General features: G+C 41.3%; 1 protein-coding gene and 1 long non-coding RNA gene across 33 annotated transcripts in view; both read right to left on the bottom strand.

The window, feature by feature from the left end:
- MAGI1 (membrane associated guanylate kinase, WW and PDZ domain containing 1) overlaps positions 1–25,314 on the bottom strand; it is a 678,789-nt gene that overhangs the window by 569,157 nt on the left and 84,318 nt on the right.
- LOC134761010 (uncharacterized) overlaps positions 18,762–25,314 on the bottom strand; it is a 61,845-nt gene continuing 55,292 nt past the window's right edge. Inside the window, exon 2 of the long non-coding RNA XR_010139191.1 lies at positions 18,762–25,314. This exon is cut by the window's right edge and continues 21,575 nt beyond it. This is a non-coding gene — a long non-coding RNA (uncharacterized LOC134761010).

The raw sequence follows: 25,314 nt of genomic DNA, 5'->3' as shown, positions 1-25,314 counted from the left end.
TACCGGTGCACCCCAGCCTGAGTGACAAAGGGAGACACTGCCTCAAAAAAAAGAAAAAAGAAAAAGAAAAAGAAAAAAAACCTGTGACAATGAACCTGTTTGTAGAGCACCCCTGTTTGGGACAACCTATCTATATACCTCATTCATCCTTTCATCCTTTCTCCTCAATCTAACTCAAATTCATTTCATATGTAGGCTTTCTAAAATTGACAAAAACTCAGTCATCACACAGGCAGATATGAAGGATGATTTTTTTTTTTTTTTTTTTTTTGAGGCCAAGTCTCGCTCTGTCACCATGCTGGAGTGCAGTGGCGCGATCTCAGCTCACTGCAACCTCCGCCTCCCAGGTTCAAGCGATTCTCCTGCCTCAGCCTCCCAAGTAGCTGGGGCTACAGGCCCCAGCTACCGTGCCCAGCTAATTTTTTTATTTTTCGTAGAGATGGGGTTTCACCATATTGGCCAGGATGGTCTCAATCTCCTGACCTCGTGATCCACCCGCCTCGGCCTCCCAAAGTGCTGGGATTACAGGCATCAGCCACCGTGCCCAGCCAAGGAAGATTTTTACGTCAAGAATTCAACAATGCAATCCACATAAGATACTAGATAATTCTATCTTGAATAACTCGAGACCCTTTCGGGGCACAAAAGCCATAAAAGTTTAAAACTCCAACAAATTCCCACAAACAAAAGGGCCTCAAAGAGCAAATCAACCCATGGTAATAATTCAGGGTGAGAAGCTGAGTACACCAAAGGCCTGTGGAATGGAAAGTGAGCTGGGGAGAAATTCTGGGGTCTAATCCATTCTTTGACTTTTACTAAGAGTTATGAAACTTTGGGCAAGTCACTTGAATCAAGTTGCAGTTTCCTGTATCAGCCAAAGAGGAAAATACTTCCCCTGTGTATCTCACAGCTTTCCTAGAAGGGCAAATCACATTAAAAATGATATTTGTAGGCCGGGCGCGTTGGCTCATACCTGTAATCCCAGCACTTTGGGAGGCCAAGGTGGGTGGATCACCAGGTCAGGAGATCGAGACCATCCTGGCTAACACGGTGAATCCCTGTCTCTACTGAAAATACAAAAAATTAGTCGGGCGCAGTGGTGGGTGCCTGTAGTCCCAGCTACTCAGGAGGCTGAGGCAGGAGAATGACGTGAACCCGGGAGGCGGAGCTGGCAGTGAACCGAGATAGCGCCACTGCACTCCAGCCTGGGCGAAAGAGCAAGACTCCGTCTCAAAAAAAAAAAAATGTTAGTTGTATCTAAAGGAAAAACCAAGGTCTTTCCACTGTGTCTCAGTCTTTACTACCAACTTCCCCAAATAAGATGGAGATGTATTTATCAAAATGTCCACCTGTGGCCAGGCACGGTGGCTCACACCTGTGGTTCCAGCACTTTGGGAGGCAGAGGCAGGCAGATCACTTTGTCAGAGGTGTTTGAACAAGAGCAACTCCATCTTGAATAGGGGCTAGGTAAAATGAGGCTGATACCTACTGGGCTGCATTCCCAGAAGGTTGGGCATTCTAAGTTACAGGATCAGATTGGTCGGCACAAGATACAGGTCACAAAGACCTTGCTGATTAAACAGGTTGCAGCAAGGACGCCAGCCAAAACCCACAAAAACCAAGATGATGACGCAAGTGACCTCTGGTCCTCCTAACTGCTCATTATATGCTCATTATAATGCATTAGAAGGCTAAAAGACACTCCCACCAGCGTCCCGACAGTATACAAATGCCATGGCAACGTCAGGAGGTTACCCTATATGGTCTAAAAAGGGAAGAACCCTCAGCTCTGGGAATTGCCCACCCCTTTCCTGGAAAACTCATGAATAACCCACCGCTTGTTTAGCATATAATCAAGAAGTAACCATAAAAACAGCCAACAATCAGTCCATGCTTCTGCTTTGCCTACGAAGTAGCCATTCTTTTACTCCATTGCTTGCTTCTTTTTTGGGGGGGGACGGAGCCTGACTCTGTGTCCCAGGGTAGACTGCAGTGGCGCAGTCTTGGCTCACTGCAACCTCCGCCTCCCAGGTTCAAGCAATTCTCCTGTCTCAGCCTCCCGAGTAGCTGAGACTACAGGCGCATGCCACCACACCCAGCTGATTGTTTCTATTTTTTAGTAGAGATGAGGTTTCACCATGTTAGCCAGGATGGTCTCAGTCTCTTGACCTCGTGATCTGCCCGCCTCAGCCTCACAAAGTGCTGGGACTACAAGTGTGAGTCACCGCGCCCGGCCCTCCCTTGCTTTCTTAATAAACATGCTTTCACTTTGTGGATTTGCCTCAAGTTCTTATGTGAGATCCAAGAACCCTCTCTTGAGGTCTAGAATGAGACCCCTTTCCAGTAACAGCTTGAACACAGGAGTTCCAGACCAGCCAGGACAACAGGGCGAAGCCCCGTGTCTATAAAAAATACAAAAATTAGCCAGGTGTGGTGGCAGACACTGTAGTACCTGCTACTTGGGAGGCTGAGGTGGGAGGATCATTTGAGCCCAGAATCAAGGTTGCAGTGGGCTGAGATTGTGCCACGGCACTCTAGCCCAGGTGACAGAGCAAGACTTTGTCTCAACAACAACAATAAAAGTCCACTTGCATTCTTGTGCTCTCTTCAACTTATATTACAGGGTAAAAAACAGTTCTGCTATTATTCCTCTCCGTGGCATATAAAAACCTGCCATTACATGCGGATTTGAACCCAATTGTGGGTTCAAATGAAACACATCATTTGAAACACAATGAAAATCACTACCTATATTGTACAAATGACTTTTCATTGCACTGTGACTAGAGAAGGGTAAGTGTATATGCGAACTCATAGAAAAGCTTGATGACACTAAACTACCTGCTCTCCATTGTAATACTATCACATTTTTAAATACCTTACTGAAACTTGGAGTTACCAAATAGTCCAGAAAATGAATCACACAGATAAATCAAGAGATTAAAAATCCCAACACATGGAAACGGGAAAAAATTGTATCGAGTTTTCTAACGTTTGTGGACACAAATGCTTACAAATATTTCAAAATATTTCACTACACTGTTTTATTTGTTAGGACAGAATGCCTTCAACTTGCACTCCTCTGATCTGGTTTGTAGATTATTTTCTTGCTCATTTTCTCTCCCAATCAGCACAAAATAATGCAAACAAGGTCTGTTGGAAGACTGTGGATTATGTTCTTTTCAAATTACTTGAATCGCTTGAACCTGGGAGGCGGGGGTTGCAGTGAGCTGAGATCACACCACTGCACTCCAGCCTAAGCGACAGAGTGAAACTCAGTTTCAAGAAACAAAAATAAAAAAGAAAGAAGGTAATATGTTTTCTAAAACTGCTCTCTCCCATAGCAGGTAACTTTGAGGTATGTGTCTGCCCCCTAGGTTTCTTCTTTGGAACACAATCCCCTTCAGCATTCCCGCCATCCCCAACATATATATACCATCAACAGAAAAAAGCTCCCGGCAGCCCTAGAGTTCCACCCACCCCAGCAATGGCTGATTGCCCTAGGCATGGGCACCTAATTGAAGCTCTACCTATGAAATTCTCTCTTTCCAGGAAGCTAAACCACAGAAACTCTCTGTGACTAAAGCCATCATATAATAAGAGAGCCAAAGGGGCTTCCAAATTCCACCTTGTAGATGGAAAAATCAGAGAAAGCCCATCTAGAAAAAAATATAATCAGAGGAAAGAAGATCCTTCATGAGGCACTCTCCATCCTTCCCCCTGGGTTCCGTGAGACTTTGCCGTCTCTAGATAATAAATTATCCTTCCTGCTTAGGCTATTACTTGCAACCAAAGCTGATTCATAATTATGTTTAAATAAAGTATGATGCTACATTACTCTATACCAGACTACATTTACTTAACAGTTCTATCTTTTCAAAGTTTAAATCTTGATATGAAAGAGAATACCATCTGCCTCTAGGCAGCACCTAACCAAATGCTCCATTGAAAATTAGGCATTCAGGAAAGTTTACAGTTATACTTGTTTCAATAAGTATTTTGTTTAAGTGTGTATGGCTGAAAGAACCTGTTCCAGGACTAAACTCAATATTAATCCACTTGAAGACAAAAGCCGTATCTTATCCTTGGAGTCCAGAGAGAATGCAAAATGGCTGAAGTGTAGTGGCCTAAAACAATAAGCATTTATTATCTCACAGAGTTTCTACAAGTCAGGAACAGTTTAGTTCGCGGCTCAGGATCTCCTGTGGTTGCAGTCAAAATATTGGTCAGGGCTGCACTCATCTGAAGGCTTGACTGGGGCTGAGTGATCTGCTTCTGCTTCTAAAATGGTTCACTAATATGGCTGCTGATGAGAGACCCTCGTTCCATGATACGTGGACCTTTCTCATTGGTTGCTTGTCTGTCCTCATACTATAGCAGCTAGCCTACCCCAGAGTGACAAATCCAAGAAAGCAAGGCAGAAGCCACAATTCTGTTATGACCTAGCCTTGGGAACAATACTGTGCCATTGTTACCACATACTGTTGGCTTGAATGTCAGTCCTACTCAGCTTAGGAGAAGTCCATACAAGGCCATGAATATATGGAGGTGAAAATTATGGGGAGGGGAGGAGGGGTCTTGGAGGCTAGCTACGATTGGCTAGAGTAGGATAGATACTCCTTGAAACTCCAAAGTTACACTAAATATAGTATTCAGAGTAAAAGAAGAAAGAAGAAAGATATCTTAAATGAGCCTGTTTTATTAATTGTTTATCACAGTATGTATGCACAGTGGAAAATAAATGTAGTATAAACATATCCCTATTCCGGCCAGGTGCGGGGGCTCATGCCTATAATCCCAGCACTTTGGGAGGCCGAGGTGGGCAGATTACCTGAGATCAGGAGTTCGAGACCAGCCTGACCAACATGGTGAAACCCCATCTCTACTGAAAATACAAAAAATTAGCTGGGTTTGGTGATGGGCGTCTGTAATCCCAGCTACTCAGGAGACTGAGGCAGGAGAATCACTTGAACTGCAAAGGTTGCAGTGAGCTGAGATCGTGCCACTGCACTCCAGCCTGGGCGCGACAGAGTAAGACTCTGTCTCAAACTAAAAACAAAAACAAAAACAAATCCCTATTCCTTCAAAGAGTTGAATCTAGGTAAGACACCAAGATGTGCACAAGAATAATTAGAGGGCAATTAGGATAATGAACTGATTCTTTTTTTTTTAATATATTTTACCAATTTTTTTTTTTTTTTTAAGATAGAGACAGGATCTTGCTGGGTTGCCCAGGCTGGTCTCAAACTCCTGGCCTCCAGGGATCCTCCTGTCTTAGCCTCCCAAAATGGTAGGATTATAGGCATGATTCTAAATACAATAGAGATTCAGAAAAAGAAGAAACAATAGGTCAGATGAAGCAGGGGAAAGTCCTTCTCTGTTCTTTACAAATAAAGGCTTACCTTCAGGTGGCATCTTTCACTATATTTTATAGACTACAGGTAGGACTTTTTTCCAAACATTCATTTGATGTTAGCAAGTGATGTAACAGGACTAATGGTGCAGTACGTTTAAGAAAAAGGCTCCCAACCTAATTATAAAACCGAGTCCCTCTTATATTGGGCTATTTGATGGTGCCAGATTGTAGGCTGCGAAGAAAAAGTTTTGTTTTCTTTTTTAAGGGGAGGTTGTGGTGGGACATTCCAAAGGGGGACATTGAATCCTCTTGTGAGCAAACATCAATAAGTAATCTGCACCAATTTAATCTGCATTCCACAAGTATTTATTTAATCCTATCTATAGGAAGCCACTGCGGTTGGTACAAACACAGTAAAGAACAAGACAGATACCAGTCCTGCCTTTCTACAGTATGCAGTTTATCAGGAAAGACAAAACAAAAACAAAAAGTAAACATTCCAGTAAAGGAATGATTAGTGCTATTATGACAAGGAAAGCATAGGGAACTATTCGATCACAGAAGAGAGGTTACAGTTCCCCAAATCTAAGGTGTTTGGAAAGGAAGAATACCCTTAGCAAATGACATTGAAGCTAAAACCTAAACTATGTATAGCAGTCAGCTAGAAAAAACAGGCAAGAAAGAGTATTTCAGGTGGAGAGAAACACATGTTTTCAGGCCAAAAGCTGGAGAACAAGGTGAATTTAAAGAACTGAAAGAGGTTTAGTGATTACAATGTTGAACAAAAGTGGGCACGTGGAATGAATAAGAAGAATGGTTTTGTAGATTGAATTCTCTGCAGCAAACTCCATCAAGAGGTAGAGGTCAGGCACGGTGGTTCACTTTGGAAGGCTGAGGTGGGCAGGAGTTCATGACCAGCCTGGGCAAAAAAGTGAGAACCCATCTCTACCAAAAAAAATGTTTTAATTAGCTGAGTGTGGTGGTATTTGCCTGTGGTCCTAGCTACTCGGGAGGCTGAGATGGAAGGATCACTTGAGCCCAGGAGGTTGAGGCTGCAGTGAGCCATGAGGGTGCTACTGCACTCCAGAGTGGGCAATAGAGCGCAATTCTGTCTCAAAGAAAAAAGAGGTAGAGTCTACTATCTCATCCTTTGAATTCTGGCTGGCCTGGAAGTTGCTTTGACCAATAAATGTGGTAAAGGTGACACTGTGTGAGCTCTGAAGAAAGGGCCTCAAGGGGCCTTGCCACTTCCACCTTCCTGCTTTTGAAATGCTGCTCTGAAACTGCGAAGTAAGGAAGCCAGTCTAGCCTACTGGAGGAAAATAAACCATTGTGGAAGAGACACCAAGGTGCCTCAGAGGACAGCCAGTACCAAGGCCAGAGACATGTGAAGGAAGTCACATCAGAACTCCCAGCTCAACCACCACCCAGGTGAACTCGGCAGATGAGTAAGCCCAGGTGAAACCAGCCTAAGAACTATCTGGCCAACTCACAAAATGATGAGCAATAACAAATCATTGGTTTTCTTTAAAGCTACTAAGCCTGGGGGCTTTGTTAGGCAGCAGACAGAAAAAAGCCAGAACACACAGGACCAGGTTAAGAACTTCGACTGACCTTCATCCTAAAATCAATGGAAAGCCATGGAAGGGTTTTAAGAACAGAGTAACATAATCCATTAGTACCACAGACACAGTACCTAGGCCAACAAACCTCCCAAGGCCCTAGAAATATCAGGAATATGGCGGGAGGAAGGGAACTGACTGCAAAATACAAACAGAGAATCAAAATCCCTAAGTGTAACCCACAGCAAGTCAACTGCAAATCAAAAATTCCTAGGTAGTGACCAGGTGCAGTGGCTCACGTCTATAATCCCAGCACTTTGGGAGGCCGAGGCATACCGATCACCTGAGGGCAGGAGTTCGAGACCAGCCTGGCCAACATGGCAAAACCCCGTCTCTACTAAAAATACAAAAATTAGCTGGGTGTGGCTGGTACACGCCTGTAATCCTAGCTATTCAAGCAGTGGGCCAAGATCGCACCACTGCACTCCAGCCTGGGTGATAGAGTGAGACTCCCTCTCAAAAAAAAAAATCTTATGTAGATATATATATTTCATTTCATCAGGAAAGTAGGTACATTTTAATATGTTAGTTATAGAAGAGGGCAATCTCCAAAGTACCTTGCACCTTCAAAGTCTCGTGCGGGGTGTGTGTGTATGTGTGTGCTGTGTGTGTAGACAGGGTCTCACTCTGCCATGGAGGCTGGAGTACAGTAGCACAATCACAGCTCACTGCAATCTCAAACTCCTGGACTCAAGCAATCCTCCCGCCTCAGCCTCCTGAGTAGCTGGGGCTACAGGTGTGCGCCACTGAGCTCAGGTTCAAAGTTGTTGTTGGTGGTGGTGGTGGTGGCGGTCGTGGTGGTGGTGGTGGTGGTTTTAATCTCTACCTAATTTTCTCCACAGACAGTATCTCCTCCTGATGATTAACAATTTTGTATAGCTTACTGACAGCAAAGCCTACGCCACACCCACTGTCCCAGGGAGAGAATCTCATCAGGGAAGTAAACTAGCAATAGACAAGGAGGCCTATATCCTGAAATCTGAATTCCAATAGCAAGTTATTACTGTTTGAGATTTTGAAGAGCTGTCAAAAGAATGGCAGCCTGGCAAACACCTTGAAAACTCTTGCAACCTATTTGCAGACCTCAACCAGCCCCACCCTGACACTTCTCCCTTGCCCTTTTGACTCAGATTTCCAACGCTTGCTAGCTTTGTCTGTTTTGAATGGCAGTGTTCAGCGTTCAGCTAAGGAAATCCTCTCCTTCCCCAGCTGGCTCACCAGGAAATTGTTTAGAAGTCAGCTTTTTCCTGGAGGTGGCCTGCAGGCCCACAGGGAAAGAAAAAGGTTGCGTCAGGGGCTGACAGCACTCCCCTGGTGAACCAATTTGTGGATGATGGTCTGACCACAGGCCACCGGAAGCCTCTGCGGTGTGAAGCCATCAGGGTGCATGTGTGTTTGCTAGGTGGCTTGCTTTGGATAAGCACAAGCACAACTGGCTACGCCTAACCTGCTAAATAGAATTTTTAAGCCTCTTCTTTTATTTTGTGGGGTTTGTTTTGTCTGGTTTTTTTTTTTTTTTTTTCAGTTACAACTTAATTAACTTCTGACAAGCAGAAGAGCCACTGCAGACAGTAAGGTTTGATACCAAAAAAAAACGGAAAGAGATAAGTAATGAAATTACACCCAAATTAAGTAAGATTTTGCCTAAGGGACATTGTTCTGTTAGATGATTACTCCACCCCAAATAAGTATAAATCAGGCTATCATTCCGTTTGTTGGAAAATAAAATATGGCATTTATTTTTTTAATCTACTTTTATAAAAAAAAGAAAAAGAGACGTCATCAGAATCAAGAGAATATGGATCAAGCAATACTCTATTAGGAAATAAATGGTTGACCAGATAACTTGACCTTAAAAAGTATATTCCATATTATAGGTCAATATGATCATTCTTCCTATCAAATCCAAACGCATACAGGGAAGACAAACTTCAAGCTACCAAGAACATTCTTCAATTACCTAAGCTACAAATAAAAATAGAGCTTCCATGAGAAATAAAGAACTAGGTCAGTGGATAGGAACAGTTTCTTTCCATTTAAGTTAACTAAAATGTTACTTGGGGGAAAAATTTTGAAATGTGCTTTAATGTAACTATTATATTAAATTAATATGAATATTATAATATATTAACATAATTATACTAAATAAATATAAATATATTAAAGTAATATAAATATTATATTAAATATATTAACTTAATATAAATAAAGGTCTATAAGGACCTTTAACAACAAGCTCTGTTCTCACTTATCTGTTCAAGGTGATTCGAGTACTATTAATATTTGCAGGCTGGAGATGGACAAGATGACCAACCTCTGAATGTCCCCTCCGTCTTATGAGGACATTGTTAAAAATGACAACCTCCCTACTCTCCAAGAGACTTGACACTTCTTCCTTTTCTGCACTGAGACAGGACAATTTAAAGCCCAGAATAAAATAAAATAAAGTATCAAGCATGCACCTCTTTGAATGAAGACTTCTCGTAATAAATCTAGGCAGGACATCCTAATTATCTAAGGCCTGAAGATGTTCTTTGGTGTAACAACGACCTAAGATTTATTTATAGTTTTCCTGAGACTCATTAAACATTTCCTGCAATGAGACCACATCACTGAAATCATTTTATTGTGATAGGCTGGCAGAGCACAAGGGGAAACAGTCCTCAAAGACAAAAGAATAAGGTTCTGGTGGGTGTCTTTGTAGCAGAGGGCAGTGCATATTTTTTTAGTGAGGATGCAACCATTGTAGGTAAACAGCAGGAACTCTCTTCTGATGCTATATCCTGTCCTGTTTAACTCATTAATTTAGGAGACCCTCAGCCACTAGAGTAAAACACTAGCACTAGTAATTCTTTTGCACCCCCATCCCAAAACCAATTTGTTATAATTATATTGCTAAAGAAAAAGAAAAACACATAAACTAGTTTACTTTGACTTTAAATTAACATGGATTATGCATTAAATGGGCTACTAAGTCATCAATGAAATAAATTCTTTTGAAGTTATTGTGGCCCTACAGTTGTACATGAAGAGTCTTTCTATTTCCCTTTTTTAAAAAAATGCCTTTTTGTATCTCCTGCAGGTTTCCACATTTCTATTCCTATGGGCAGGAAGACTCATACAGCCAAATGTTTAGTCCTCATTATTAAAAAATATACAAACTACATTTCACCAGCAAGATCATTATTTCATAGTCTTTCATGTTTACACTGTAGGGGGTAAAATCAATAACTCAATGTGAACTCCGCACAAATTACAAACAGCTAAATGTAGATGATGACAGTGGATCTTAAATTACTCGTAAACAAACTGAATGAGGAAAAGTATCCTAAAGAAATATTGTCAAATAGCCCTAGCGATGGTTCATTTTCTAACTTCAGAGAAAATATTTCAATGGTGAATGTGAAATTATGAGCCCATCTAAATCATTAAGTAGGAGTGTCACAGGCTATATAAAATACCAACTTGTACTTCTCCATACTCAGACAGGCCCTCCGATCTTCCCTGGAATGTGTCATCTGCATCTAAAACCCAGTAAGAAAGGAAAGGAAAATCGATTTGGGGAACAAAAGGACATAAGTAGTCATGGTATCAAGTCTCATGAGGGTTTGAGTCTAACAAGGTTTGGGGAGCAAAGCTGACATTCCTCATATTATTTAAACATTAATAAGCACATTGTGGCCAGTTGATAAATGCTTGTTCATAATATTACTAAGTTTCTGGATTGTTTTACAGTCCCTGGAGATCAAGGAAGAATAAAACAAGAAGGAAGAATCATTAAGTGACTAAAATGAAAAAAATCAAAGAAGAATCTTGAAATATGAGTGTGGCAGAGTCTGCAAGTTGCCTAATTATTTTCGGCCCTACCTCTTTAATCCTTAAAAACAGAATTTCTACATCACTGGCAAACATGTGCCAGGAGCTAGGCTAGGCCACCCTTTAAGAGGGAAAGCAGTGAAGCACTAGAATAACACCCAGGGGAGTGTTCTCCAAACCCTCCTACCTCTTATTCCAAGCAAAGCAGACAGCGCTTAGGGAAAGCAATACTAGGAATGGTTGCTCAAAGAATTTACTCTGTATGCCACACTCCCACAAGAAATTAGGGGATGTTTTAGTCCATTCATGTTGCTACAACGAAATATCATAGACTGAGTCACTTATAAATAACAGAAATTTATTTCTCAGAGCTCTGGAGGCTGAAGTCTAAGATCAGTGTTCCAGCACAGTCAGATTCTGCTGAGGACCCTCTTCTGGGATGTAGAATGCCTTCTTCTCATTGTATCTTCACGTGGCAGAAAAGAAAGTGAGAAAGCTCTCTGGGGTCTGTTTTATAAGAGCACTAATCCCATTCATGAGGGCTCCACCCCTATGATCTAAATACCTCCCAAAGGTTCCAACAGTCCTACTTCCTAACACCATCACACTGAGGGTTATGATTTCAACATATAAATTTTGGGGAGATTCACATTCAGTCTATAACATGGGTCCCATTACTTTTCTACTGAGATTGTTTCCTCAACTTTAGTATTGGTAACATTCTGAATTTTATGGAACTATTACAATGAGTAAACAAAATAAATGTAATCAAAGTGCATATCAGACTGCACAACCCACAGGCAACCCACAAGGTATTAACCATGATTGAGTTTGTTCATAGCACGTTTCAGTGGAAGATCTCTCAACTCCTCACAAACCCCAAACCTTAAACCATCCCCTTGTATTCAACAATTAGGGAAACTCTAAGAGGTATTATAGTTTTCCTGGCAACTGACACCATATGTTACTTCTTCCCTCCACTGCTTCCACCCTCAAAATTTGTAATTTCACATGAAACAGTATTCAAGAAAAAAACGGTAAATGGAATCAAGGTACAAAGAATTAGAATTATATTCTAATTCCAGCCCCCGCTGGGCACGATGGCTCATGCCTATAATCCCAGCACTTTGAGAGGCTGAGGTGGGCGGATCACCTGAGGTCAGGAGTTCGAGACCAGCCTGGTCAACATGGTGAAACCCCATCTCTACTAAAAACTACAAAAATTAGCTGAGCGTGGTAGCAGTTGCCTGTAATCCCAGCTACTCGGGAGGCTGAGGCAGGAGAATAGCTTGAACCCAGGAGGTGGAGGTTGCAGTGAGCCGAGATTGCGCCACTGCACTCCAGCCTAGGTGACAGAGCAAGACTCCGTCTCAAAAAAAAAAAAAAAAAAAATTATATTGCCCCTAGTTAAAACCAAGACAGTTCACTAATACAAAATGGCATCAGATTGCTCCAAAGTAGGCTTCCTCAGCCTTGGTACTATTGACATTTGGAGCTAGTTATTGCTTCTGTGCATTGTAGGATGTTTAAGCAGTATCCCTGGCCTCTACCCTGTAGATGCAGTAGCATTCTCCCACTTTTGACAACCAAAAATGAGTCTAGATTGCGAACTGTCCCCTACGGGGACAACATCCCCACCCCACCTCCCCTTAAGAACCATTGCTATTTGAACACCATTGAAATGAAAATCCCAACTTTAAAGTCTAAAGCTCTTGAGTTCGGCTTCTCTCATAAATGAAGAAAATAACGTCCTCAGAAATAAGAAGTGTTTCCCAATGGCTTTCAGGCATTAAAGGAAAAGTATTAACTTTCTGTTGTTGTTGTTGTTGCTGTTGTTTGGGACAGGGTCTCACTCTGCTGACCAGGCTGGAGTGCAGTGGTGCGATCTTGGCTCACTGCAGCCTCTGCCTCCCGGGCTCCAGTAATCCTCCCACCTCAGCCTCCTGAAGCTGGGACAACAGGCATGCGACATCATGCCTAACTATTTTTATTTTTTGTAGAGACAGGGGTTTCGCCATGTTGCCCAGGCTGGTCTTGAACTCCTGGGCTCAAGTGATCCGCCTGCCTTCGCCTCCCAAAATGCTGGGATTATAGGCGTGAGCCACGGTGCCCAGCCTTAGCTTTCTTAAAAAATGCCATTTTCCTTCCTGACCTGTGACCAGGAGCTTTACCACAAAGCATGCTGCTACATGCACAGCACAGTCTGTGAGACGTGTTACTTTAACTAATGGCTAATATAATACCATTTGCAGGAGAAAACACACACACACACACACACATATAAAACCACCAAAAGGAGAAATCCTGACACTAGTGAAATATTCAGTTGTAAACCAAAAGAATTCCTTACTGAGAGTGATTGGCTTTCACATGCATTGCCCAGAAATGAGCAAATGATATCTGAAGAAGTTTTATCTGTGCTCTGGAGAACTACCATCTTTTAATAGCCTCAAACAGACAATTGATCATTCTGGGATTTGGACATAATTTTCTTGGTCTCCCACCCCCCGGGGCCAGAAAAAACATTTGGCATGATCCTGACTCTAATATAAAAGGATTGGCTCCCTTTTTGGTTTCTAACTACCACTGTTAAATATGAGGTCAAAGTTCTAATGATTACTGTCACTTTCTGATTTTACAGTTAAGTATATCATACAGAATGTTAGCAAGTGCCTCACTTTCCTCATCCATAAATGGAGATAATAGCACCTACACCCTAGAGGGTTGTTATGCAGATCAAATTTTGTTTTAAGGATCAGTGTTTGTAAAATGTGGCCAGACGCGGTGGCTCATCCCTATAATCCCAACACTTTAGTAGGAGGCGGCCAAACCAGACAGATAACAAGAGGTCGGGAGTTCGAGACCAGCCTGGCCAACATGGTGAAACCCCATCTCTACTAAAATACAAAAATGAGCTGGGTGTGGTGGTGTCTATCTGTAATCCCATCTACTCGGGAGGCTGAGGCAAAAGAATCCCTTGAACTCGGGAGGTGGAGGTTGCAGTGAGCCGAAATCATGCCACTGCACTCCAGCCTGGGTGGCAGAGGGAGACTCTGTCTCAAAAGAAAACAAATTTGTAAAATGCTCACAATACTGTTCACATATAGCAAGTGGTATATAAGTGCTTGTTAAACAAATACAATCTATATAACTCTGTTATTTGATGGAGAAATTATAATGTTTACAGTTGCATTCTTCATGCCAGATTGGCTGTATTTCTGTTTTGTTCTGTGTTTCTTTTGCTGGGAGAAGATGGAGAAACATTCTTTGCAAATGTCCCTTTTTCTCTCTGAACCTTCATTCATGCCCTAGAAAAAAGAAAATCATCTCAGGGCTGGGCACGGTGGCTCACGCCTGTAATCCCAGCACTTTGGGAGAAGAAGGTGGGCAGATCACGAGGTCAGGAGTTTGAGACCAGCCTGGCCAACATAGTGAAACCTCGTCTCTACCAAAAATACAAAAAATTAGCTGGGCATGGTGGCGGGCGCCTGTAATCCCGGCTACTCGGGAGGCTGAGGCAGGAGAATCGCTTGAATCCAGGAGGCGGAGCTTGCAGTGAGCCAAGATCATCATTGCACTCCAGCCTGGGCAACAGTGCGAGACTCCATCTCAAAAAAAAAAAAAAAAAACTCAGCAAACAATACCCTACTATATGTGATACACTAATGATGTGTGTGATTGTGCGTGTGTGTGTATATATATGTATATAGATTCTGGTTTGTAATCCACAGTATAGATTTCACTACAGTCACTAATCTTGTCCTACAATTTGAAAAACACTGCTTTAGATGAGTATTCCACAAAGAGTATTCTGTAGAGAAGCAGTATCACAACATATTAAAGAAAGAGTTTCATGTTCAAGAAAGTTTGAGAAAGCCTTACTTTGTATACCCTAACAACAGTACAAGTCATTAGAAATCCTGCAATTAAGAAATATATTCATTCTATAGAACTCAAAACCTATTTGTGAACTGGCCATTGTTTTCTTCCACTGTGACAGGGTAGCATCACACAGCTTGTGGGCCAATTTTCATATTTCTCAAATGAAAAAAGTTGAGTTCCAGGAAAGAAAACATTCTTTCTCACTGAATCTAAAAGTGCCTAACTCTGTGCTTAATTCAAGCGGCTGTTTAAGAATCCTGGTTCAACTCCATTAAGCAGTTTTGCCATTTCTTAGTAAAATTTAATAAAAAGTGACCCTGGATTATTTTTCCCTTAAAAGGGAATGTTACTTGTTAAGCAGGTAAGATAGCAGAGATTGAAAGTGCTCAGCCAGGTACAATGGCTCAGGCTTATAATCCCAGCACTTTGCAATGCATAGGCAGGAGGACAGCTTGAGCCCAAGAGTTCAAGACCAGCCTGGGCAACATAGCGAGACCCTATCTCTACAAAAAATAAAAATAAAAAAATGAGATGCATGTGGGGTACGTGCCTGTAGTCCCAGCTGCTCGAGAGGCTGAGGTTGGAGGATAGCTTGAGCCCAGGAAGTTGAAGACGCAGTAAGACATGATCATAGCACTGCACTCCAGCCTGGGCCACAGAGCAAGACCCTATCTCAAGGGGAAAAAAAAAAAAGTGCTATATAAATGCTAATAGCTTTTCAATGCCTTTTTTTGAGAAAAAGAACTAAGGAAAGGAAAAGCAAAAGAAAGAAAGAACAGAAGGAAGGAAAAGGAAGGGATGGAGGGAGGGAACCATGAAGGGAGTCCTTTGGATATCAGATCTCCTGTGTGCGAGAAACTTCTAGAAGAATGCCCAGCTCACCAAGGAAATAGCTCAAAAATAAAAGAAAACAAAGATATATGTCTAAATTTCATACTCTTTGCAGCACTACAGAATAAGGGAAGATAGTTGGGGTAGAGAGGTGGGTAATCCAACAATAGGGAAATGATTAGGTAACAAAGAGAGTGTCAATTTTGTCCGACAACATTAAAATATAACAGCCAGGCAAATATTCATTATATAATATTAGCATTCATTCATTATATTGAGAACATCCATTACATAATATTGCTGTGATGGGGCATGAAATAGAGGATGGGAACCAAATTCATCCATCATGTTACAACATATATGAAAAGCAACAAGGAAACTGGAAACAAGTGGTGTGTCCATAGGGTAAGAGTGCTCAAATCTGGGAGCACCAATGGATCTGGGGGGAAAGCCCTTTTTAAAATGCAGAGTCTGTGGGCTCTCTCCCAGACATTCTGATTTTGAAGGGCTAGGGTGTGCTCAAGAATCTGCATTTGGTTTTTTTGTTGTTGTTTTTTAGTTTAGGTTCAGGGATACATGTGCAGGTTTGTTATACAGATAAACTTGTGTCATGAGAGTTTGATGTACAGATTATTTCGTCACCCAGGTAGCAAACTTAGTACCCAATAGTTATTTTGTAAGGACCACCTAGGAGATTCTGAAGCTGATGATCACACATTCATTTCATGAAAACTTAATGGGTATGTAATATCTGCTGTGAAAGCAAACTAAATATGGCCTGAGAAGGACTCCGTACTTTTGTATTTGAGTCCTTGTGGACCAACCATAGCCTAACTTAATAGGCAGACAAGGCTGAAAAACTAATTTAGGAGTATGCGGCTGTAACAATAGCTGAGTCTTGGCCAATCCCAGTAGCCATGCTTCAACCAGTCATACACTGCTGAGTGTTCAAACCTTGTTCAAATAAGGCAAATGCCAACGTGTAACCAATCCAGCTATTCCTGCACCTCACTTCCAATTTCTGTATGTCACTTCTCTTTTCTTGCCTATGAATTTATTCTGACCACAGGGCATCCCTGAAGTCTCTGTGAATCTGCTGTGATTCTGGGGACTGCCCAATTCGTGAATCATTCGTTGCTCAATTAAACTTCTTTAAATTTAATTCGGCTGAAGTTTTTCTTCTAACACTGCCAAGCCCTGTTCTAGGTGCTAGAGACAGAGCAGTGGATAAAGCCACACTTGAGAGGCAAGCAATAAAGTGGTAATCATTCTTTTAAAATTCTTTAGTATTAAAATAGTATTTATTAAATAAATTTCCTGAAAAAAAATCAAGAGCCAACATTTTCCTGCTCTCTAATTTATGTTTTACTTAAGAGGAAATGCACCTTAAAAAGCTCTCTGGGCCTGGCCCTAGGGTCCGCCTACAGCATGGACACTGGAAGGGGGTGGCCACCTAGGGTGTCTGTCCAAGTGAGGTCCTGGCACTTCCTGCCATTCCTGCATGCCCTCCCAGGGCACTAAGGGTGATGACTGGGAATTAGAAAGGGTGGTGATGGAGAATGAATAAAAAATGTGTTACTTCAACTCACAAGAAACATAAGTTAAAGAACTTTTGGGAACTACAAGTCCTCGTCAGCGTCGTGTGGGCTATTGACGCTGACCTCCCAACTTGGTGCCAGTTAGAATTTCCTCCCTGCCTTTTCTGCATTTCATCATTTATTTCCTGGTTTGGAATATTAAAACTTCACTTACATCCTGTTTTGGTCCCTTTGTTGTTTTTTTTTTTTCCGTTGGGCAGAAATTTCAGCAACCTCCTCCAGGTTAGAGAAAAGCAGAACCAAGGGTGGCAATGACTTTCAGCATGGACGAGAACAGCCACCAAGAGGGGAGAGCTCAAACCTATTTGTCTTGGCAATGGCATTCAGTGAGCTGCTGGTTATGTCATCTGCCTACAAGTAGGCCTCGCTGTTTTGCAGTCATCCATTTCCCAATAATGGTATCCTGACACCACACACGCACACCCAGATCTGGCAGCGCACCCACCAGCCTGCGCTGACTCCAGAAGAGGTAGGGCCAGGGACAAGAAAATGAAAAACAATCCACGTGAAACAGATCACTTAAGAATGTTAAATATTAAAAATGCTGTTTTCACCTGCAGAGTCAGAAAATATAGGAAAAAGTGGAGCTGGAGAATTTTATCCAGCTAATGAGTTTATACAGTTTAAAAGCACACTTTTGAACTAAAATCTAAAGTGACAAAATCATGAAAGCTAAGCAGTATGCAAAACTCTACAACTAAAGTGTTTCATCTCAGTATTTTATACGAATTAATTTCAATTTACAGCTAAATGTCAAGGCAAATTTGTTTCTTTTCTATCTTGTGTTATGTTTGGTACCCTAAGGCTTTTAGACACTGAATAACTTATAAACAAATAACATCTCATCCTCATTGTTATGTAAAATAACTCCCCAGCTTGTGTTTCCTGTAATTCTTAAAGAGGATCCTAATGTTGAAAGAAAATTGTATCGGTAAGCCATAGCAAATGGTTCCTAAAAGCAGACTAACAAAATGCTAAGATAATAGGCCTCTATCATTTTATATTTATGGTTTTATCTATAGTAATTCTGGGATTAGAATTTGTAATACCCCAAACCGCATATGTAAGGTATAAATATCCCCTAAATGTATTTAAAACCTGGAAAAATTATACAATCAACCTAAAATGGAGGAACACAAAGAATAATACAACATGTCTCTAAATTCTGACATAAATTTAACAGATGAAAACTCCTATATTTATATTTTAAAATCATCAAATGAATACACTGAGATAAGCTATAATAAAATTATTATGCTCAATTTACACTAATTATAAATTGTACATTTCTGATTAACTGTTGAGGCTTTCAAGTGAAAGCTTTAATCAGCAATATCAGTTTTTTGGTTTGTCTTTTTGAGATGGGGTCTCGCTGTGTTACCCAGACTGGAGTACAGAAGTGCAATCACAGCTCACTGTAGCTTGGATCTCCTAGGCTCAAGGGAGCCTCCCACCTCAGCCTCCTGAGTAGCTGGTACCACAGGCATGCACCATCATGCCCAGCTAATTTATTTTATTTTTAGTATTGATGAGATCTCACTATGTTACCCAGGCTGGTCCCAAACCCTGAGCTCAAGCAATCTTCCTGCCTTAGCCTCCCAAAGTGCTGGGATTACAGGCATTGAGCAACTGCTGTGCCCAGCAATCAGCAATATCTTTCTCTTTTTTTTTTTTTTTTTTCCTGAGACAGAGTCTCACTCTGCCACCCAGGCTGGAGTACAGTGGTACGATCTTGGCTCACTGCAAGCTCCGCCTCCCAGGTTCAAGCAATTCTCCTGCCTCAACCTCCTGAGTAGCTGGGATTACAGGCACGTGCCACCACACCGGGCTAATTTTTTGTATTTTTAGTAGAGACGGGGTTTCACCATGTTGGCCAGGCTGGTCTCGAACTCCTAACCTCAAGTGATCAGCCTGCCTCAGCCTCCCAAAGTGCTGGGATTACAGGCATGAGCCACTGCGCCCAGCCTGGCAATATCTTTTTAAAAATAATTGCTGCTAGCAGCAATGGATGCTCTGCCCTGGAATATTATAAGACACATCTCCAGCCTTCCTAAACGACTCCCTTGTTTTATAAAACCGCAAATTTTCTGCCTTTTCTTTGAGACTTTCTTCATTAATGAAAGTTCTCCTTATTGCAATAGCCTAAATAAAAAGCCCAATACATGTGCCCTTTTATTATACTAACACCCAAATTGTTCAAGTAGAGCTTATGGTAACTTAAATGAGATTAAAAATCACTTGGCCAGCCTCATAAAATTACAATTTGAGTTAGGCCCAGAAGCCTGAAAATTTTGGAAAGTTCAGTAGGGTTAACCCAAAAAACATCTAAACCAGGTTTAAATTTGGGAAATCTTTTCTTTAAAAGAGAAGGACACAATTCAAACTGGCTCAACTTATTCAACATACTTATAAAACAAATCACTAAGTCTCAAATGAGGACATCTGTCTTTGACCCACAGAATTAAAAAGCTATATATGCCAAGAAATAATATTTAAGCAACTGTTAAAATGTGTTAGGATTTTAGAATCGTAAAATCCTGTGGCAATCAACCCATTCTACAGGGCACGAAGACGATGCTGCAGATACCTAACCATGAATTATGTAGTTCAATTTTATGTCCCTAAGCCAAATAACTGAACTGAATTCTCCACAGTCTCTTCCAGCTGCCCAGTAACCAGCCTAAGAAGGTGACAAGAGCAAAGTGAATGTAGCACAGAGAAAAAGACAGGCAAAGATGGCAGCTGTCATTTCTTCACATTGTGCTGTCAGACATTCTATATTCCTCAAAGCATTTGTCACCTCCGGAGCACACTTTCATTGCTGCCATCATGACAGTTGGCTATAAATTTTTATTCACTCCACTTATTAAAATGCAAGGCCCTTGGTCCAGACCACGTGTCATATCAGATACCTTCCCATCACCTGCATAATAAACCTATGCAAGCTGTGTCCAACATTTGTGTCCCTATATTCTAGAATAATGCTTAACACAGAGTAAGCACCCACAAAACATTGTTGGACAAGGTGTTAAAGGTCAATTGCTATTTCTGTTGTTATTACTACTAGCTGGCTGGAAATTGCTAAGTTCCTGTTAGGTGCAGACTTAAGAAAACAAAACAGAATTCACTGACAAATGTTATCTTCTGTCTCAATCATCAAGTTTACTGCTTCATTTTACCAAGACTGCAATCCCTCAAAAGAAGGAAATGTGCTTTTTATTGTTGGTCACAAGCCCTAGCACAGTATAATATTCAACATGTCCAGCATTCAGCTGAAGTATGAGACATGCCTCCAAGTTTCTAAGGCTGAAAAGAGTTCAACTTTCTCTCCAAAGTGCTAAGATATACCACAAGTGCTACATGGGGAGAGTCTACTTACTGGAAGGATCTAAACCTAAACCTCCACATCTACCTAAATTCCCATTTTTATACTTTTCTATCTAGGGAAAAAAGTTTCTTTTACTTTTATATCTAGGCTCCAGTTTTATATTTAAACTAGATTGGGGCTGGGCATGGTGGCACATGCCTGTAATCCCAGCTCAAGAGTTTGAGACCAGCCTGTGCAACATGGCGAAACCCTGCCTCTACAAAAAATACATAAATTAGCCGGGCAGAGTGGCATGTGCCTATATTCCCAGCTACTCAGGAGGCTGAGATGGGAGGATGGCTTGAGCCCAGGATGGGGAGGCTGCAGTGAGCCGAGATGGCACCACTGCACTCCAGCCTGGGCAACAAAGCCAGATCATCGAAAAAAAAATCAGGACTAGCAATATTACTGTTTTTTTTTTTTAATTTATAGCTTGTCAATTTTAATCAAAAGAAATGAAAAAGCCACATTCAGTATTAAAGTTAAACAAGTTAGGAGATGAAAGCAGACTAGACCGCCCAAGTGGATAACTTAGCATTGGCTGAAATTACCTAGCTTTAGTTCAGAGACCACTCCTGAAAAGGAAAAGACATTTCTAACAACTTTAGCCAAAGGTCTGGGAGCGTGAAGCCTCAAAGAACCCTCCTGGTAAGGGTACTCTGCATAGATCTGCATATTCTCCCATGGCCCCAAAAGACTAAAAGCCCAGGCTTGTACCCTGCCCTCGCTGTTGAATGATCGTCAGAGAAAGTATGTTGAGAATCCATGAAAAACTAATTTAAAAGATTAAAATGTGCCCTGCAGCTCACCCTCTCTGGAAAACACTACAGGAGAAAAACAAACAAAGAATATAAGCAAAGTACTAAAAATCCCTATGTAAATTAAACTCTATTGTTATACCACAGATTGCTCAAAGGAAAAAAAACTATCATCTTTCCAAGAATTTGTAAATCCCTCTTCAACTGGTTGGAATGGAAATTACAAAATGCTACCCCTCACTGGTCTGCAAAAGCCACCACTTAAATGGAAATGCTTCCCGTGAGTCACACAGAGTCCCAGACAGAGCGCTGCACTGTGTACTGTCACTACCAACATGAGGACCTACTCAGGGACAAATAGAGTGCGGGGATACCTCAGGGCAGGGGTGTCCACTCTTTTGGCTTCCCTGGGCCACATTAAAAGAAGAATTGTCTTGGACCACACATAAAATACACTAGCAACAATGACAGTTGGTGAGAAGGAAGGAAGGAAGGAAGGAAGGAGGGAGGGAGGGAGGGAGGGAGGGATGGAGGGAAAGAAAAGAAAAGAGAAAAGAGAGAGGTAAAGAGAGAGAATCTCATAATGTTTTAAGAAAGCTTATGAATTTATGAATTTATGTTGGGCTGCATTCAAAGCATCCATTCAATCACTGTTTTCTCCTCCCAGAGAATTCTGCGTGTAGTCAGGCTCTGGAGCTGCATGGTCCAATATGGTAACCCCCAGCAGACCCTGAGGACTTGTCATATAGCTCAAGTGGCTGAAGAACTGAATTTCTCGTTTTATTTCATCTTCAATGATTTAAATCGAAAATACCCAATGCTTTTAGTGGAAAACATTTCGTTGTGTTTGGAACCACCTGAATCTAATTTTTCAGTGAAATTTTGTTAAATGTAAAAAGAGATCAAATGTTTCCAATGAAACTGTTGCATCGAAATGGAGATATACTCTGAAGTATAAATTACGCATCTGATTCAAAGACAGTACGAAAAACATGTCAAATATCTCACAAGTAACTTTTATTATTGACTACCTGTTGAAATGATATTATTTTAAATATATCTAATTGAATAAAATGTATTATTAAAATTAATTTCACTTTTTCTTTTTTACTCTTTTTAAAGTAGCTACCAGACAATTTCAAATTACAAGTGGTTCACATTATATTTCTATTGGACAGAACAGCTCTAGAGATTCCAATCAGCTTAAGGCTTCAACTTTAAAACTCCTTAATCATTTTTATGCATGGAGTTCTTTGGCAGTCTGGTGATGACTATTATTACCTCAGAATAATGTTTATAAATGAATAAAATATGTAAGAGTCCAAAGGAACCTAATTACACTGAACTATAGTGAGCAAAATATTCTTAAAATAAATAATAATGTTTTTTCTTAAGGCACTGAAGAACAATAAATAAATAATGGTGAATCTATTAGCTACTGTAGTGATAAGTGTAAATCAGATTGCAATGTGATATTAAAATATCTGAGATTCCTACTGATGACAAAGTCGTAAGTATTGCTTCTGTCACTGTGGTTTGTTGCCTACATTCATAATTCAAGGAAATGCTCAACTTCAGTTAGGGGTTAGTGAAAGTGCAGATAGATAACTTTTAGCCCACCCAAATTTGCAGATCCCCTATTTCTCTGACAGACTTTTTGGGGACCTGTGGATTCCAAGGTTAAGAATGCTGTTTTAATCCCTGATGAATCTGTGTGTGTTTGTCAAAGACGACCCCCATCCTTAGGATGTAATTTTGCCTTGGCTCATTCCTGTTAATTTGGTGTTCATGACTCATAATTCCTGTTTTTGACCACAACTAAACCAATATTAGAAGGAAGTGCTTGCACTTGTTTTTTTCCGATACTTTTGCTCTGCAAAGGGAACAGGAAGAACAGCAAGGAGTGTATATTTAAAAGAAACGAGCACCTTAACTATGTACCAAAACACAATTCTTTCGATCTAATGATTAATTTGTGTGTGTTACAATATTTACCAACCAGAAAGACCACATAAGGCCGGGCATGGTGGCTCACGCCCGTAATCCCAGCACTTTGGGAGGCCGAGGCGGGTGGATCACAAGGTCAGGAGATCGAGACCATCCTGGCTAAAACGGTGAAACCCCCATCTCTACTAAAGATATAAAAAATTAGCCAAGCGTGGTGGCGGGCGCCTGTAGTCCCAGCTACTTGGGAGGCTGAGGCAGGAGAATGGCACGAACCCAGGAGGCAGAGCTTGCAGTGAGCCAAGATCAAGCCACGGCACTCCAGCCTGGGCAACAGAGCGAGACTCCATCTCAAAAACAAACAAACAAACAAACAAAAAAAAAAACAAAAAGCCACATAAATATCACTGGCACTTCATATAATTAACTGTACAAAGTATTTCCTGTTGTTTGTCTTGACAAACACTTTCATAACACTTACCATATGCAGATACTGTTCTAAGGACTACAAATACTAACTCTGCAATCCCTAATACAACCTATGAGTCAAGTACTATTATTATCCCCCTTTTACAGATGAGACAACTGAGGCTCAGGGAAAGGTTAAGTAATTTGCCCAAGGTCACAGAACTGGAATTCCAACAGAAAGCAGCTGCCTATGGTGTTCTCAAAGGGAGGGCAATGCCAAACGAAAACAAGCAACAAGACTCTACTCATTGCAGGTGGGCAAAGGTTCTGATCAAATCTTCATTCTTGCTTCCCAATCACTTGCTGAAAAATTAAAACTAGATAAGTAAACACAGCTGCCTTTATACCTTCTGGCCTACTCACAGGCAGATTTCCAGACGAAACCAAAGGCCTTCATGAGGAAAAACAAAGCTCTTCAGTCTCAGGGCCTGGCATTTTTTCCACTCTTATCTAGAATATTCTGCAGGAGAATCTAGGCCCAGTGATAAGCCAGGTTTCAACTTCACCTCCCCAGCTTGAGAGCGATTACACACATACTTGGGATTTAACCAGCAAGAAAAGGACACGGAAACCTGGGTTCCTCCAAGCCCAGTCTCTGTTGACACTGTTGCCAGGGCTGAGCCAATTGCACCAGTGTCAAGAGCTCCACAGGGAGGTTTCAGCAGGGAAACCAGCCCTACAGGTGTATCCAGGGAGGCAGGTGTACAAGGCCACATTCTTTCCTCCATTGAACAAATGAAGGTTTGTCTCCCTGCTGTGCGGGGCTCACAGGGCCAGATAAACCTCTCTCAGACAACAACCTCAGCACAGAAACAGTGTAGCTTGCTGCCACTCTGTAGCACTGAAAGTAAAAATGCCAACCACTAAAAGAGAGAAGCAGATAATGTTACAATAACATTTATCTAGAAAGGCAATGTTCATTAGGTAAAATTTAACTACGGCAAGAATCTTTAGGACAGATAGACTCAATAAATCTTTGTGGAACTGAAAACCTAGTGCTACCTTTTAAAAAGTTTCTTGGACTAATTTAAAAGCTTCATCTTGACTGTGTGAACTGGCATTCCCTTTCTAAAATGATACAGTCCCAGTGGTAACTATAATGTTAAATAAAATGACTTCATTTCCTCCAGAGAAATATTTTTACCTCAACCCCCCATACTCTGGCACTCAACTACTCAAGACTCCAATATCAGGGGGCAAAAAGTCAGGCCTATTAGGCCTGGATCGTTGTCAGATTAACAACCTTGGGGGAATAATCCTATAAGAAAATATTTTCAAGATTTTGGGTAATAACATTTTTGGGCCAGATGAAATTTGTTAGAGTTTGCACTTCTGTTTCTAAAAACCTCTGAAGTCATTTGTTTCCCACAATTTTTCTCAGAAGCTACTTTGTGGGAAAGAAAGCCAGGGCCTAGGCAGCAGGCCAGCTAGAACGGGGTTGCTCTGAAAGAAAGCCAGCCCCGGCAAGCAGGAGCGACATGGGCAGCGCTCGCCAAGGTGGTTAATTTTTTACCTGGGTAGAGCCGTAGGCACTGACATAGAAAATGTCTGTGACACGGCGGATCTGGAAACAGGCAAGATGCACAGGCAGTGGACTGTCTGACCCCAGGTTTGTTGCTTCAAATTACATAGGAAGTTATGCCAAACTGTGAAACAGTTATCTACAGAGAGG

The sequence above is a fragment of the Pongo abelii genome, chromosome 2, assembly GCF_028885655.2.
Source record: "Pongo abelii isolate AG06213 chromosome 2, NHGRI_mPonAbe1-v2.0_pri, whole genome shotgun sequence".
NCBI lineage: Eukaryota > Metazoa > Chordata > Mammalia > Primates > Hominidae > Pongo > Pongo abelii.
Note: the sequence above shows the minus strand (reverse complement) of the source record. Positions and strands in the feature narration are given on the sequence as shown.